The sequence below is a fragment of the Brienomyrus brachyistius genome, chromosome 1 (genome assembly GCF_023856365.1).
Source record: "Brienomyrus brachyistius isolate T26 chromosome 1, BBRACH_0.4, whole genome shotgun sequence".
Taxonomy (NCBI): domain Eukaryota; kingdom Metazoa; phylum Chordata; class Actinopteri; order Osteoglossiformes; family Mormyridae; genus Brienomyrus; species Brienomyrus brachyistius.
This window is the reverse complement of record NC_064533.1, coordinates 2735054-2751793: the sequence shown is the minus strand read 5'-3', so window position 1 is coordinate 2751793 and position 16740 is coordinate 2735054. Positions and strand designations below refer to the sequence as shown.

Here is a 16740-nt window from a genome sequence, read left to right as displayed (position 1 = left end):
GTGATATCTTACGGGGTCGGACTCGCACAGTGTCTGGATGACTATCCCGCGTGTGTGATATCTTACGGGGTCGGACTCGCGCAGTGTCTGGATGACTATCCCGCGTGTGTGATATCTTACGGGGTCGGACTCGCGCAGTGTCGGATGACTATCCCGCGTGTGTGATATCTTACGGGGTCGGACTCGCGCAGTGCCGGATGACTATCCCGCGTGTGTGATACCTTATGAGGTCGGACTCGCGCAGTGTCTGGATGACTATCCCGCGTGTGTGATATCTTACGGGGTCGGACTCGCGCAGTGCCGGATGACTATCCCGCGTGTGTGATACCTTATGAGGTCGGACTCGCGCAGTGTCTGGATGACTATCCCGCGTGTGTGATATCTTACGGGGTCGGACTCGCGCAGTGTCTGGATGACTATCCCGCGTGTGTGATATCTTACGGGGTCGGACTCGCGCAGTGCCGGATGACTATCCCGCGTGTGTGATACCTTATGAGGTCGGACTCGCGCAGTGCCAGATGACTATCCCGCGTGTGTGATACCTTATGAGGTCGGACTCGCGCAGTGCCAGATGACTATCCCGCGTGTGTGATACCTTACGGGGTCGGACTCGCGCAGTGCCGGATGACTATCCCGCGTGTGTGATATCTTACGGGGTCGGACTCGCGCAGTGCCGGATGACTATCCCGCGTGTGTGATATCTTACGGGGTCGGACTCGCGCAGTGCCGGATGACTATCCCGCGTGTGTGATATCTTACGGGGTCGGACTCGCGCAGTGTCTGGATGACTATCCCGCGTGTGTGATACCTTATGAGGTCGGACTCGCGCAGTGTCTGGATGACTATCCCGCGTGTGTGATATCTTACGGGGTCGGACTCGCGCAGTGCTGGATGACTATCCCGCGTGTGTGATACCTTACGGGGTCGGACTCGCGCAGTGCCGGATGACTATCCCGCGTGTGTGATACCTTACGGGGTCGGACTCGCGCAGTGCCGGATGACTATCCCGCGTGTGTGATACCTTACGGGGTCGGACTCGCGCAGTGCCTGGATGACTATCCCGTGTGTGTGATACCTTATGAGGTCGGACTCGCGCAGTGCCAGATGACTATACCGCGTGTGTGTGATACCTTACGGGGTCGGACTCGCGCAGTGCCGGATGACTATCCCGCGTGTGTGATATCTTACGGGGTCGGACTCGCGCAGTGCTGGATGACTATCCCGCGTGTGTGATACCTTACGGGGTCGGACTCGCGCAGTGTCTGGATGACTATCCCGCGTGTGAGATACTGGACAGAGTCAGACTCACGCAGTACCGTCAGTTAAGTGGTAACTCCCGCCCCCCATCCCCAACCCCCCAGGCTGGAGAAGCTGAAATTGGAGCAGCGCCGCCCGCAGGACATGAACAACGTGCTGAACCACCGGCTGCTGACCCGACCCGAGGCACACAACAATGAGCGGAACCGCGAGGCAGAGCGGCCCGAGGAGCGGCGATGGCGTGACGCCGAGCGCTATGGCTTCCAGAAGGAGCAGGCAGAACGGGCTCTGACCAAGATCAACAGCGTCAGGCTGCAGCCCCTCCTGGCTGATGGTGGCAGACAGCAGAGGGCGCCACAGGTGAACGGATCTGGGGACAGGACTGTGGACTGCGGCACAGGGGAGCTGGGCGATGGGCCGACACAGAGGGGGTGCAGCCAGGACCCCCAGCACGAGCCACAGCGAGTCCTGCAAAGGACCAACTCCATGCAGCAGCTGGAGCAGTGGGTCAGAACCCAGAGGGGGAGGAGCCAAGAGGAGGAGACGAGGAGGTGGGACGTGTGTTTGTGTGTGTCTCATCCCCACGGGCATGGATACAGGGCCAGGCCCCAGCTCAGAGCTGACTGGCCTCTATAGTGTCCCATCCCCTGTCACTCACAGATTCAAAATGTGTCATTGAGTAATAAGGTTGGCCATTCTGTATGAATTATGGCCCCTCTTATGCGCCCCAGCTTAAGAAAATCTGCGCATCATGTTCTGTCTGGTATCACACGACTGAGAGTCGTGGTTATTTGTGATAAATTATAAACCTCCCCACCGTTATTGTTTGATTAGGTTACTCCCCAGGAGCACTAGAGTAAGATGCTAAGAGCGAGTGTTTTGTCCTCGCCTGCCAAGCCCCTAGCTGCAGTCAGAACGCGTCTGGCAGCATCGCTGTGTGAGACTGACCCGCCATGTCTGAGTGGCACAAGGTCCTGTGTCTCCGCCACTTCCTGACGCCTTTCCCAGCCTGTGAATATGTACAGGCTTTCCGTCTGTTATGATGCTTAATGACAGCCTTGGCTGCTCTGCCAGACTGATTGCTGCAGCGTTGTATTTTCCAGACCCCCGCCTCTTCCCTTTTCCCTCCTGGCTGCAGCTCCTGAGAGGGTTCGGCTCCCAGCGTAACTTGTAAGCCTGACATTTACTGGTGGGGGGGGGGGGAGGCATGCTCACGATCTCGGACACGCACAGATACAATGGGGGGAGCAGCCAGTCCGGGATTCGTCGGGGTACCCGTTCAGGAATACCTGATCCCCGCGTGTGGGGAATATCGTTTGGGGGCAACCAAGGAAGGGGGTACAGTTGCAAACATAGCGGGATCAAAGTGTCGTTCCCATGAAAGGAAGACACCCCCCCGGGCCATCGATACTGCTCTCCTGCTCGCCAGCGTGGTAGCCGGGGGGTGGCAGGAGCGGCGTGTAAAGACTCCGTCTCTGGGGCCCTGTGTGGTTGGCTGGCGAGTCCGTGGCCAAGCGCAGGACGCCTCCCATCTGCGGGGGAGCTTTAGCCGCCACAAGCACTCTATCGATTTCCCTCCCTCTCAAACCCCCACCCCCCCGCTGCTTGCCTCCCAGAGCCTAACAGCTTCACTCCCTCCACATCCGTCTTGTTTTTCTTGCCCCTGCCCCAGGGATTAATGAAGGCGTAGAAAACATTAACTGTGAGTCCTGCACCCAAACAGCCTGAATCCCCATCGCCCGTCTGCCTGCCTCCCGCTGATCCAATTGTCAAAGGACCCGCTTGGGATTCTCAGCCCAGTGCTGTCATCCCTCGATTGTTATCAGGGAGTTTGGCCCCATTTTCTGGGCCGCCAGCTTGGAGATCGACTCTGCTCCCTCCTGTCCTTGGGGCGTCTTTAGCCGTCGCAACCTCACCCCTTCAAACTAGCCAGGAGGTTCAGCATCCTACTGTTTGTTTTCACACCCCTGATGAGTATTTGAAGCTCCTACCTCTTGCTGGAAAAGGGGGCAGCATGTAGCTCAGCGGCTTGTGATTATAAGGTCACTGGTTCGAATTCCAGGGTCAGCAGAATGACGTCACCCTTCGCTCCTGGAGCGAGGCTCTTAAATGGCAGCTGCTCCTGGGGCCGTCTGACCGGCTCTGTCAAAATCGCACGTCGCTTTGGATAAAAGCATCTGCTAAACAAATATAACGTGATGTGTTTACAGCACCTGTGCACCAGAAGGGCAGCATTCCTCTTCGGGGATATTAAGCCTCTGAAGCTCCTTTCATTTTCTCTCGATAATTAAATTAGCTTGTCTCTTTAAGCAGAAATATAATACCTGTAATTAGCTGGAGAGCTTTCCGATGAGTTGTAGCCTTTTCTGAGAGTGCAGTCCAGTCGTAATGCCCCCAAATGTCATCCCCCCCCACAGCATCACTTCATACCAGACGCTCCCGCGCAACATGCCCAGTCACCGGTCCCCAGCCACCCCCCGCTATCCTGAGGGCTACCGCACGCTGCCCCGGAACAGCGTGGTGCGGCCCGACAGTGTATGCGGCATGTCGGCGTCGCTGTACGAGCGCCCCCCAGCGGCAGATAAGCGCCGCTCCATGCGAGACGACACCATGTGGCAGCTATACGAGTGGCAGCAGCGGCAGGCCTACGGTCGGGCGCCCCCCCCCCACGGTGACCCCCTACGGCACGCTGCCCTCCCCCCGCACCATGGTGAACCTGTCGGAGCACACCGGCCACTCCATTCCGCCATCGCCCTCACACGGCTCGCTGGCCGTCTACCAGGGCTACTCGCCGCTGCCCTCCTTTAACATGGGCTCCCGCTCTGAGGTGTCCTCGCCCAGCTACCGGGGGGACCTGACCATCGAGCGGCACCACCGGGCGCACCTCACCAAGGTACCAGCGGGCCTCGGGGTGGGTCGGGCCGGCCCTCTATCTTCCTGAGATATGGTGTATTACGGTAATACAATACATTACGGTAATGCAGTATATTACGGTATGTTCTGGTAATATGGTATGTTACAGTTGCACGTTATACTGTGCAGATCACCGAAAATACCAGTGTTTAAGGTATCCTGCTGTGTTTTGGGCTAATTTTACTGTCGGGGAACTCAAGATTTCAAAATAGTACAACAACATTGTTTTTGAAAATACTGTCAGAATTCCATATGAAAAATTAGATACCGCTGAACCCTGCTGGATGGCATTAGATGTTTTTGCACGTGTCCCTTTAAATGGATTCACTTACCAGATCCCCAGTTCAGATTGTTCTTGCTAATACAGAAGTACTTCCCCCGCGTCGTTTTCTCGCACTAGACCAGCGGATAATACAAGCTTGGGAGTTTTGCCAAACGTAGTTCTCTGTCGGTGTGATTGTGCTGTTTCTTGGCTAAAAGCCCCCATCATGCGGTCTGTTGCTTCGTTCTAAAACAAACGATAGAAGACCTTTGGTGTTCACAGCCATGTCTGGGTGTCTTTAGGCTAAGCGGGCTGTCCTCTTGGAAAGCCCTTGCTACCTGCTGCAGCACAAACTAGCGGCCTGCTTTGTGTGCGAGGGCTTACCAATGTCTCTCACGACAGACTTTCTGAAAGGGCCCTGGGCGTTCTCTGAGTGACATACCAATTATCCAATCAGCTGCCCTGGATTATATGTTGTCATTCGCTGGGTTCTGTGTGCTGATTACGGACGACATTTCTGATAATTCGTTTCCTGTTTGTGACACTTCTGTTCCTTTCTGTCCAGAGCAGAAAGGAACATTATCGTAAAGTACTTTTTTTTTTTTTTCTTTTATTTTGATTAAACCATCTTCAATGTATTTCTGTGATTACTGGTGTTCGTTGGTCAGTGCTGAGCAGTGGTTATTGTGATTTAAAGAATAACCTATTCTGAATCCTCTTTGCCCCCTCAGGTTTGTAACCTCCTATGCTGTCAGCATGTCCTTTATTGCAGTCAGAGGGCTCTAATTTTCTGACAACACCCCCTCCCCCCCCCCAGTATGCCTACCCCCCAGATAGGAGACCAGGACCAGCTGGTGTCCACATATCGACCATCACTTCACAGTCCCTGCAGGGCAAGACGGTGAGTGTCGTTCTACCCCCCCCCCCCCCCCCCACAACCAAGCTGTCTTGTTCCCATCTTGAGAAGGGAGGGGTCCTCTACTACCACATAATCACCTAGCAGTTTCAAAATATAATAATGATTCACGCCATCTAAATCTGCTTCCTGTCCAAAAATCCAGCTGTTTCCTTTGTCCCGTGTCTGTAGATGGGGGGGGGGGGGGCACTTCATTATTCCGTGAGCCATAAGAGGTACAGCTAGGAGATTAGAGAGGGCTGTGAGGAGATGTCCCAGGCTTCCCCGCCGTACAATAAGCAGATTGTCTCCTTCTTATAAGGCCTCATCTGTTCTGCTTGTACTAATGACTCATCAGTGTTGAGCTGTGGCATCCCCCCCATGCATTGTGGGTAATCTGACCGATTAATCTCCCCAATGTCTTAGCGGGCTCTATTTTTACATATGTTAAGTCTTTTTTTCCCCCCTATTGTCTGTGTGTCTGCCATTCGCCAGCCCAGCATCCCACAGAGGAGTATAAGAAAAATGTGTTCAGCTCTGGGCTAATCCACTCTGGCAAAGGATGTACACACCTGGCCCTTTTGTGTAGATTTCACCTTTCTAAAAAAATGTATACTTCTCAATAATAACCAGCAAATGAAATCTGTGCGGTATAAATGGAAGCTACGCCAAGGATGATGTGCACAGCGTTTGCTGAGTGGGGTCTGTGTACTGACCTGGTGAGGATGTCCAGCACTGAATGACGACACCATGTCAACCTCTGAGGATTCCGCTTTTCAGAGGAGCAGAGCTCTGTGGCGATATCGGATTTGCGTCTCCGAGTTGAGCTAATGTCCGATTAAGTGTTTTTCAAAGCATGCTGGCGTCTTGGCGATGTCTTTAAAAGCTGAACACTGACGTAATCCAGCCGCATAGTGAATGATCCAAGGCGGCCTCACAGACTGCGTTCAGCACCTGCTGCTGTCTGTCATTTCTGTGCATGTCCTGCTGGGGAGGTTCCGAGGCTTCCTGCCTTTCGGTTTGCAGGGCTGTGTGTGTCCCACACTGTATGCCCATATATGGTTACATGGGTCTTTCTTTTTTTTTGTGATAATAAAATTTAGTTAGGGGTGTCTAAAAGTGTGAGTGACCTGAAAGAGCCGTTCAGCTCTGTAATTAAGCTTCCATTATGTCCTTGTTGATACACGAAGGTAGGAGAATGAGGCAGATAGCCTAGAATTAACTGTGATGCTGACCATGATAACTGGCAGGAGACCATGATAACTGGCAGGAGACCAAGATAACTGGCAGGAGATTGACATCTGCACGAGTCCCTGTGTAGCCATGACAGAAATGTGATTATGAGGCTCACAGACACACAGACACACAGGCCTGGTCGTACTGGTACTGGTACTGGTCTCTGTAGTTCCCGGAAGGGTGTTGGTAAGCAGTGTTGTGTGCTGATGACTGGTGCCGTTAATCAACACCATCGATGCTCTACTTTTTTTGGGGGGCGTGGCCTCATGGAATGTGGTTTTTATCGCCTCTTGAGGGAATGTGAAAAGCAGGATGAACTTTGATCCCAAAAAAGTGGCTGTATAATAACAGGGATATCATCAGCTGAGCGCAGAGAGTCCTCCGGGCCTGCAGGGGGAGCGTGCCCCCAGCTAACCCGCTGTCCCCGCCACGCCCCCGCAGCCCGAGGAGCTGACGCTGCTTCTGATCAAGCTGCGGAGGCAGCAGGCGGAGCTGAGCAGCCTCCGGGAGCACACGCTGGCCCAGCTCATGCAGCTCGGCCTCGACGGCGCCGGGCCCAAGGTCAGCCACTGGCCTCCGGGGGCCCTCTGTGCTCCAGAGCCTGTTTGGATGCTGCTGTTGCCCTGATGTTCATGATGGTGGTGATGATAATTATGGTGACGATGAGCTTGCTGCTTTTCTGATTGGGCGGCTTCCTTTTTGTTTGTATTCTTGTTTGCTTGTTTGTTTCCGTCATGCTGCATGACGGAAGATGCCGGGCTTTTTTCTCCATAATCACTTAATTGCTATTAACCCTTGAATCATGAGTCACACAGACATGCAGCATGAGGCCATGAGGAGGCAGTGTCCCCAGCTTACAGGATACAGGGATAACCAGCCTATTTGTCGAATTGTGGAAATGCCTTTAGCGCAAAGGTTCTTGGTGGTGGGTTGGGGGGGGGGGGGGGGTGCTTTATCAGGGAAGCCATGGTGATCGCAACCACCTTCCATTTGCCTCTAGACGTCACTGGCTGTACCGGCCGTCACCAACACTCAGGTGTTCAGGGGTTAACGGTGATTCCCGTCACAGTGTCCTGCCGCATGTGCCGCCCCCCCCCTTTCTGCACTTCCGCTGTGTGCCCCTGTCGCTTTACTCACTTTGATTTGGCCCCTTCTCTCCTTGGTCCTTTGCTGCTCTGCACCATATCCACAGATTCTGTCTGCACTTGCTGTGACCCGGGGCATTAGCTGCTGCTCATTGGCCAGATCTGCAGTGGCCCCGGGGCATTAGCTGCTGCTCATTGGCCAGATCTGCAGTGGCCCCGGGGCATTAGCTGCTGCTCATTGACCAAATCTGCAGTGACCCCGGGACATTAGCTGCTGCTCATTGGCCAGATCTGCAGTGGCCCCGGGGCATTAGCTGCTGCTCATTGGCCAGATCTGCAGTGGCCCCGGGGCATTAGCTGCTGCTCATTGACCAAATCTGCAGTGGCCCCGGGGCATTAGCTGCTGCTCATTGACCAAATCTGCAGTGGCCCCGGGGCATTAGCTGCTGCTCATTGACCAAATCTGCAGTGGCCCCGGGGCATTAGCTGCTGCTCATTGGCCAGATCTGCAGTGACCCCGGGACATTAGCTGCTGCTCATTGGCCAGATCTGCAGTGACCCCGGGACATTAGCTGCTGCTCATTGGCCAGATCTGCAGTGACCCCGGGACATTAGCTGCTGCTCATTGGCCAGATCTGCAGTGACCCCGGGACATTAGCTGCTGCTCATTGGCCAGATCTGCAGTGACCCCGGGACATTAGCTGCTGCTCATTGGCCAGATCTGCAGTGACCCCGGGACATTAGCTGCTGCTCATTGGCCAGATCTGCAGTTACCCCTGGGCATTAGCTGCTGCTCATTAGCCAGATCTGCAGTTACCCCTGGGCATTAGCTGCTGCTCATTAGCCAGATCTGCAGTGACCCCCAGGACATTAGTCGCTGCTGATTGGCCAGATCTGCTGTAACCCCGGGGCATTAGACGCCACTGGTTGGGCAGATCTGCTGTAACCCCTGGGCATTAGCCGCCACTGGTTGGGCAGATCTGCTGTAACCCCTGGGCATTAGCCGCCACTGGTTGGGCAGATCTGCTATGACCCCGGGGCATTAGCCGCCACTGGTTGGGCAGATCTGCTGTAACCCCTGGGCATTAGCCGCCACTGGTTGGGCAGATCTGCTATGACCCCGGGGCATTAGCTGCCGTTGTTTGTAAAGGCCAGAATGATAAGCAGCTTCCTGGCTCCTCCTGAACTGATTCTCTGCTTCTTTTCTTGCTCCTGCTCTGTTTTCTTGCCTCTCCTTACTCCTCTTTCCCTGGCTCCTCTCCTCCGTGCCTCTCCTCACTGCTCCTGCTGCTAGAATGAGATTCTCTCCCGTCACCTTCAAAGGAGCCTCATGTATCTGGACAGCCAGGTGGGGGACGTTCTTCTCTGTTGGAATCAGCTCCTTCTGAGCCCTGATTGGCTGCTCCGAGTGTCCAGTGTGATGGTGTCTCTGTGGAAGATACGTTTTAAGGTTAATTTTTAAATCCCCCTCCCACCCTGCCTGCTGAGTGTCTGTTTTACCCGGTCTGGACCCGAGAAGATTGTAGTGAAAATTTGATCAGCTCACCCTCATTTCTGCCATCAGATTTTGTTTGCATTCCCACGTTCTTTCTGACCAAAGGTGATGTGGTCACACTGTAAAATACGGTCTCCACCCTCCATCTGCAGACCTATCTCCCCTCCTGCATGTTCTGTCAGATGGTGTTGTTAGTCTGGGGCTTCGGCTAAAACGATCGATGCGAGCGTTTTGGCCGTGCCCCCGGAGATCCTGGCGTAACAGGACAACGTGCCTCCACTTCATCAAAACGTCTTTTAATCCCCAGGAGGATGATCTGATGTTGGGTGAGAGCCACGTCTTGGTGATTCTGTGAGGGGCTGAATAGCGAACACTGTATGTGAGAATATAAAACGTGGCACATTCCCTTAGGTCAGGGCTTCTCAAAGTTTTTGATCAAAGGTTTACATCTGATTCTTGCTCTCAATAACAAAATGGCATTTCATGAACCATAACTCAGCATTAATATCTAACAATAAGGGGAACTTTATAACCCTCACTGATGATTTCGACTATGACGATTATGACGGGGGGGGGGGGGGTTGGTGGTTCTATACTGTATTTGTGTGCTGAAGAACCAGTTATATATGTTAACCATATGGATACATAGCATGCATTATCAGCTGGGTCCAGATTCATTTGCGGTTCGGTCCACGTCTGGACTTTGAGAACCCCTACTTTAGAAGAACAGGCCGTTCTTATCATGCCGGTATTATACAGGTGAGTGTCTGTGCTGCTCTGCTGAACTAGGCCTCATGTCAGACGCCTGCAATTCCCTGCGAGCATTTGAGGGGTTTAAAAGCACATTTGGAGGAAAGCTCATTCACCCTGCTTTCTGTCCGTCGGTGCTTCTATCGCACAAGGTCACTGGTCGGTACTTTTTCCTTCCTTCTGCGATTGCGAAATGTATGTCGGGCTTGTGGACTGTGCCAGGCAGTTCCTTGCTTATTTTGCTTGTTTTTGGGTTCCGTAATCATCAGTTTTTGCACTTGCTGGTCGTTTAATATTTGCTAAATTATCTCAGTTCCATCAAAGTGATTTGGGCCCTGGAGGTGTTTGGGGCTGTTTATGTGTCCTGACCATCCTGCCACAGAAAGGTCCTCCGGGTTTGAGACGAAGAGCCTGACCTTTGACCTTTGTGCTTATTTTAGAGTGACTGCCATCACTCCAGTGCAGGTCGGCCTCTTACCATGTCTGCTTCAGGCTTAATGCTTAGATGTTCTCCAGCCTTTGCCTTCTGAACCGAGAGTAATGGCTCTTCTTTTGTCTTTTCATCTTTCTAACTGATATGACTGACAATTGCTCCTCCCGATTTGAACTAGATGAAAGAGAACGAACCATTAATCATCATGATTCACACTATGATCGAGAACTCTGCACCACGACCTCAACTATACCAACAAGTAAGGGCCTGGCAATTGATGCCCTCCCTTCCCCCTGCTTCCCAATCCTTGTCCTCAAACTCAGAACCCCCCTCCCTGTTATATCAGTGGTTCAGTCCACCAGCCGTTGCCATGGCATTCTACCTCCTGTATGGTGTTTGTCGGAGCACATCCCATTCCATGGCTTCTTGGCGGAGGAGCTTGTGTCCACGTGGGCATGGCTTGCTCTGTGTGCTGCACGCTCCAGCTCCGCTTCGCCGATTGGGGCACCGTGTGGTCACTGGGGGGCGCTGTAGCTCATGAAGGCCGCCCCACGAATCAGCGTCGCAGCTTTGGTGATCACGTTCGAAAGCAGTCACCTGTCAGAAGGCATAAGTAAATTGCGTTAATTAGTAATTATGGCATTGTGTACGGTTTCATATGCATATTACGTGTTATTGGCACGAGCCTGTAGGGGAAAAGTGGGATGGATGGATGGGTGGATGTTGTGGTGAAATGATACATGGCTGGCAAGCGAGCCTGTACCTTTAGAGACCCCCTGAAGTGGATGTTAGACGGACAGCCTCTCGTACCTGGCAGCCAGCCGCGGCCGTGATGTCACATCTGGCCTATAATGGGAGCTGGCCCCCCCGGCGTGCACCCGTAAATGTATGGGGGCGACATTTGCCCAGACCACTGTGGCAGGTTTCATTAGCCAGGCTGCCGAGGGCTGCTACAGCCATTACTGGGTGGGTGGGGGCGCAAGGGGCTGTAATTATGTGGGTGTTCTCCCCCCCCCCCCCCCCCCAGAGCTTTGAAATTATCGTCAAACATAAATAATGAAAAGGAAAGGAGTGGGACAAATGAGCAGTATTAAGAAGGCTGTGTCTGCCCATTCCGAAGCGGGTCCTCGCTGTCCTGTCGGGCAGCTGGCCGGACAGCCCCCCTGATGAGAGACTAATGGCCGGGCGGCTCGCTGTACTTCATAACAAACCCCGGAAGTAGGACCCTGTTTGGCCAATAATGTTTCCCCTGCCCTTTAAATGCGGCTGATACACTATCCAAAACCAGCTCCCTCTGCCTGCCTGAGCCGCTGAGATGATGAGAAATCTGCCGTAATGATTTCACTAAAAGGCCCGAATGAAGGATGAGAGGCCAGTGGGAAGAGCGATGGTACGATTCCAGTGACATGGACTCACAAAATGGGGCTTTAACAGGACTGAGAGCTTCATTTCTGTGCTGTCCTTTGCTGTCAGGGCCCTTTCACACCAAGGGAGAGGTGAGGTCACAGGCACTAGATGTCTACCGATTGGTAGTGGGTTAGGGTCAGCAGCTCATTGGCCCTGGCCGCACTCTTTCTCCGCCCACTCTGTGAGTGACTACCAATGAGGGGGCCGTGAACTTTGCTTCTTTTCCGCCGATGGTTTAAATAGGGTTGCTGCTCGCCTCTCTGACATGTAACACAGCACCACCCCTGCCTCCATCTGCGCCCACCAGGCTTGAAAGTCCAGCATCGTCGCTCACCAAACACACCCGAGCACCACAAACCCCATCAACCACCCCCTCCCCCACTACATCTGCATGCTCAGCAGAATGCCACCGACGTGCCCCTTCAGCATGGTGACGCGCTTTATGCTGTGCAAACGTATTATACTGTGTGTGTGTGTGTGTGTGTGTGTGTGTGTGTGTGCTCGTGTGTGTGTGCTCGTATGTGTGTGTATCCACGCATTTCTGACCATTCAGGGTTCATATATTTTTGTGGTCATCGCAGAGTTTCGCCGGAATGTTTTTGATTAAGACTTCAATTTCCCAAGACAGAAAACTCTGATTCTGTAATTGCAAGTTAAACAATGTAAATGAGATGGGGGGGGGGGGGGGGGAGTTCAGGGTGTCGTTTTGGCACTGAAAGGCACAGCATAGCTATGGGGGGAGGGACGTCCCTGTCAGGGAATGTGGATGCTCTAAAAATCACATTTACTCTATGCCTTCAGAACTGCTGCAGGTTCGTTGGGAGGAAGAAAATCTTTTAGATGTTTAATCAAACTTTTGCCCTTTTAACCTGAATTATTGAATGATTTTGAAATACTACCAAAACCACTACCAAAAACATTTGGTTTATGAATCTTCCAGCTTCAGGGTCTAAGGACTCTAAGTGGACAAATGCTCCGTTAACCACTGTGGACACAGAGTGCTGAGTAATTAATGTGGCCTAATTGCCATCTTCCAGTAATGGAGATTTTCACTCCATTTTTATGTGCTTTAGTTTTACGCTCCAGCTAATTGGTGTAATGATGGTGATCGTCAAAAGGAGGGGGTGGGGCCATCTCAGGGGGGAGAGTCAGGTGACCTGTGTTATGTGTGTTCATTGGTTCTGTCTATCTCTCATTTGTAGCTAAAGGTATAAATTGGCATTTTAGTCTTTCTTAGCCGCAGTGAATTGAATCAGACTCTTATGACTGTCTCACCTCCTATTGCATGTTATATTGGTCCCGGTTGTAGTCGTAGCTTTGATGTCTTGAGTCCTGTCTGCCCCTAAAGCTGCCTGCGATACGCCATTACAGTGCCCCCCCACCACTTGGGCCTGCGGCTCCCTCATTAGCGCTGCGTAGGTGAGCCTTGGCCTGAGTCGGCCCAGGATGATAGCTGCTGTTTACCGCAGGAAAGGTCCCTAATCAATAACATACTGCAGTCATTCAAGCCTTCTGGCTACTTCACCATCAACCTCTCGTGGCCAATTCAGGCCAAATTATCCAGAAAAATGCCATCAGACTCAAAACTGGGGGAAATTAGGAACCAGTTTAAGTGAAAAATGTATACATTCATACATGGAGATTAAATCTGGCTTGTGAAAGACCCCTGATTTCCCTTAGTGGGTGTGGAAATGTCTAACAGGGTTTGTGTTTCCGCAGGTGAACCCGGAGGCCTACAGAGAAAACGCTTTTATTTACAGATCCGAGGAACCTGACGTCGATGTAAGTTATTCAAATCCAGAATCAGCATTTCATAGTGTGATCTGGATTATTCGGTATCCATTCCCGAATTTAAAGGAAGAAAATAGTTCAGAAGTCTTGTGTATTATGGCGTGTATGGGAACCTTATAGGAAAAAGCCTGCAGTGGTGGTCAGTGGCAGTGGGATGAGATTCCTGCTCTCTGTAATGCAGCTGGAGAAGGCGGGTTGTAGCAGCAGACAGAATGTCATGGCCATAGAGGATCTGGCTCTGGAGTCTAACCCCTTATCTGGTTTGTGATTCCTTCCCCGCAGAGCGCATTGAAATGCTAAGGACATGCCAAAGCAGCCCATTATTGAAGCGGCCGGCTGTGGTGCGCGGCCGGCTCCTTAATGATGGAACAGTGGTGTTGACATTTAAAGTTAATTGGGAAAGTAATAGGAGATGAGAAAACACTTCCAGCTTCGCTCCCCCTTTCGCGGTTTTAATAAGCTGTTCCAAGCAATTAAACCCCTTCAAAGGAGAAAAGAAAATGGATCTTTTAAAAGTCGCACTGCTTTCATGTACTAATTTTTTAGGAGGTCCAGCTCATCCCTGCTCTCCTCCTCCGTCAACAATGCGGAGCTTATCTCCCAGCTCGGCCGCAGGACTCGGGCAGCACAAGGCAGCCTAAGCCTCTGTGCCTGTGATCAGAAGGTCGCTTGCTCGTAGGCCCTGGAGCAAGGCCTTTACCCCCAACTCCATGGGCGCTGCTGAAGGTGGCTGCTCTTTACTCTCACCTACACGTGTGTCATGGAGAGCAGAATGGGGCAGGCAAAAGCAGAATTTGCCCATGATCTGATCTGGGATCTGCTCTGGTAATCTGCACATGATTATAATCATAGACTAAATTAAGCAGTAAAAAACCAAGAGGGTGTCTCCTGACTTCCTGGGGGTGCATGATTGTCTATGTGTATTTGCATCAGTGAATTATGATCCATCAGTGAATTATGCCCCCCCCCTCCAAGATCTAGCCTGACCTCTGACCTGTCTGTTTCCAGGCAAAGTTGAGCAGACTGTGTGAGCAGGACAAGGTGCTGAGGACCCAGGAGGAGAAGCTGCGGCAGCTTCACAGGGAGAAGGTGCCTATCTGTCTGCCTGCCGTCTGTCTGTCTGCCGTCTGTCTGTCGTCTGTCTGCTGTCTGTCTGCCGTCTGTCTGTATGTATGTCTGCCTGCCGTCTGTCTGTCTGCTGTCTGTCTGCCGTCTGTCTGTATGTATGTCTGCCTGCCGTCTGTCTGTCTGCCCCTGCTTTTAGCAGCAGTCGCTTCCATGTGCTTATTTATATGCAGACCTGCTCCTTTTGGATCAGGTCTACGTATAAATTCTTCATTCTCTCTGTCTATGTGTACATATGTGTGTGTGTGTGTGTGTGTGTGTGTGTGTGTGTGTGTGTGTGTGTGTGTGTGTGTGTGTGTGTGTGTGTGTGTGTGTGTGTGTGCATAGATCACATTTGAGGACCAAAATTTCCCCAAAGTGCAGTAAAACCTGAACCTTCCTTACTTGTGGGGACACTTCTTCAGGTCCCCATTTGGATAACCTCAGTTTTATAAAATTCTATGAATGTGATCAAAGAAGTAAAAATGCCAAAAGTCTCGTATTTAGTTTGGTTACTTATGGTTAAGGTTGGGGCTGGGGGGGGTTAGGGGGTCATTGCTGGTATAGAAATACCTATACCCATTCCTATAGAAATGTCCCCACAAAGATATGAGTACAAAAGTGTGTGAGTGTTTGTCAGTCTTGATCTATAATGGTGATGATTGCATTGGGCGATCAGTTATTTTCTGTGCAGAGGAGAATGAGGGTTTTTGTCAACTCCTTCCCCACTTAGACTCTAGCTAGTATGTGTGAAGCAACTGCATCATATAACACAGGCAACGTCACGCACATCAGTTTCACTACATATTTCTGGAGCTCAGGATATCATATCAGGGATATGAGACAAAAAAATTAGTTATCAGTATTAATCAAAATTCCTGCATCAGTGCAGCAGAGTACTCCTGGGGAGAACGTGTGCCACCTGACAGGCTGGGCCTCCATGTCTTCCTCAGCACACCCTGGAGACGGCGCTGCTGTCCGCCAGCCAGGAGATCGAGATGAGTGCTGAGAACCCGGCGGCCGTGCAGAGTGTGGTGCAGCAGCGGGACGTGCTGCAGAGCGGCCTGCTCAGCACCTGCCGAGAGCTATCACGCGTCACCACCGTGAGTGACCCCGCCCACCGCCTGCTCACACCTGCCGAGAGCTATCACGCGTCACCACCGTGAGTGACCCCGCCCACCGCCTGCTCACACCTGCCGAGAGCTATCACGCGTCACCACCGTGAGTGACCCCGCCCACCGCCTGCTCACACCTGCCGAGAGCTATCACGCGTCACCACCGTGAGTGACCCCGCCCACCACCTGCTCACACCTGGCGTATGCCACGGCACGCTTTCCACACTCCGTGCCCCGCACACACCAGGCACACACCTTGCTCCACTCACTCCACACTCTGCACACGCCTGGCACACACCACGCTCCGCTCACTCCGTGCCCCGCACACACCTGGCACACACCACGCTCCGCTCACTCCGTGCCCCGCACACACCAGGCACACACCACGCTCCGCTCACTCCACACCCTGCACACACCTGGCACACACCACGCTCCGCTCACTCCATGCCCCGCACACACCTGGCACACACCACGCTCTGCTCACTCCGTGCCCCGCACACACCAGGCACACACCACGCTCCGCTCACTCCACACCCTGCACACACCTGGCACACACCACACTCCGCTCACTCCGTGCCCCGCACACACCAGGCACACACCACGCTCCGCTCACTCCGTGCCCCGCACACACCAGGCACACACCACGCTCCGCTCACTCCACACCCTGCACACACCTGGCACACACCACGCTCCGCTCACTCCGTGCCCCGCACACACCAGGCACACACCACGCTCCGCTCACTCCACACCCTGCACACACCTGGCACACACCACGCTCCGCTCACTCCGTGCCCCGCACACACCTGGCACACACCACGCTCCGCTCACTCCGTGCCCCGCACACACCAGGCACACACCATGCTCCGCTCACTCCACACCCTGCACACACCTGGCACACACCATGCTCCGCTCACTCCGTGCCCCGCACACACCTGGCACACACCATGCTTCGCTCACTCCACACCCTGCACACACCTGGCACACACCACGCTCCGCT

At 53.0% G+C, this 16740-nt stretch overlaps 1 pseudogene; it reads left to right on the top strand.

Moving 5' to 3' along the window:
• LOC125745783 (pleckstrin homology domain-containing family A member 5-like) overlaps positions 1-16740 on the top strand; it is a 121168-nt pseudogene that overhangs the window by 87166 nt on the left and 17262 nt on the right.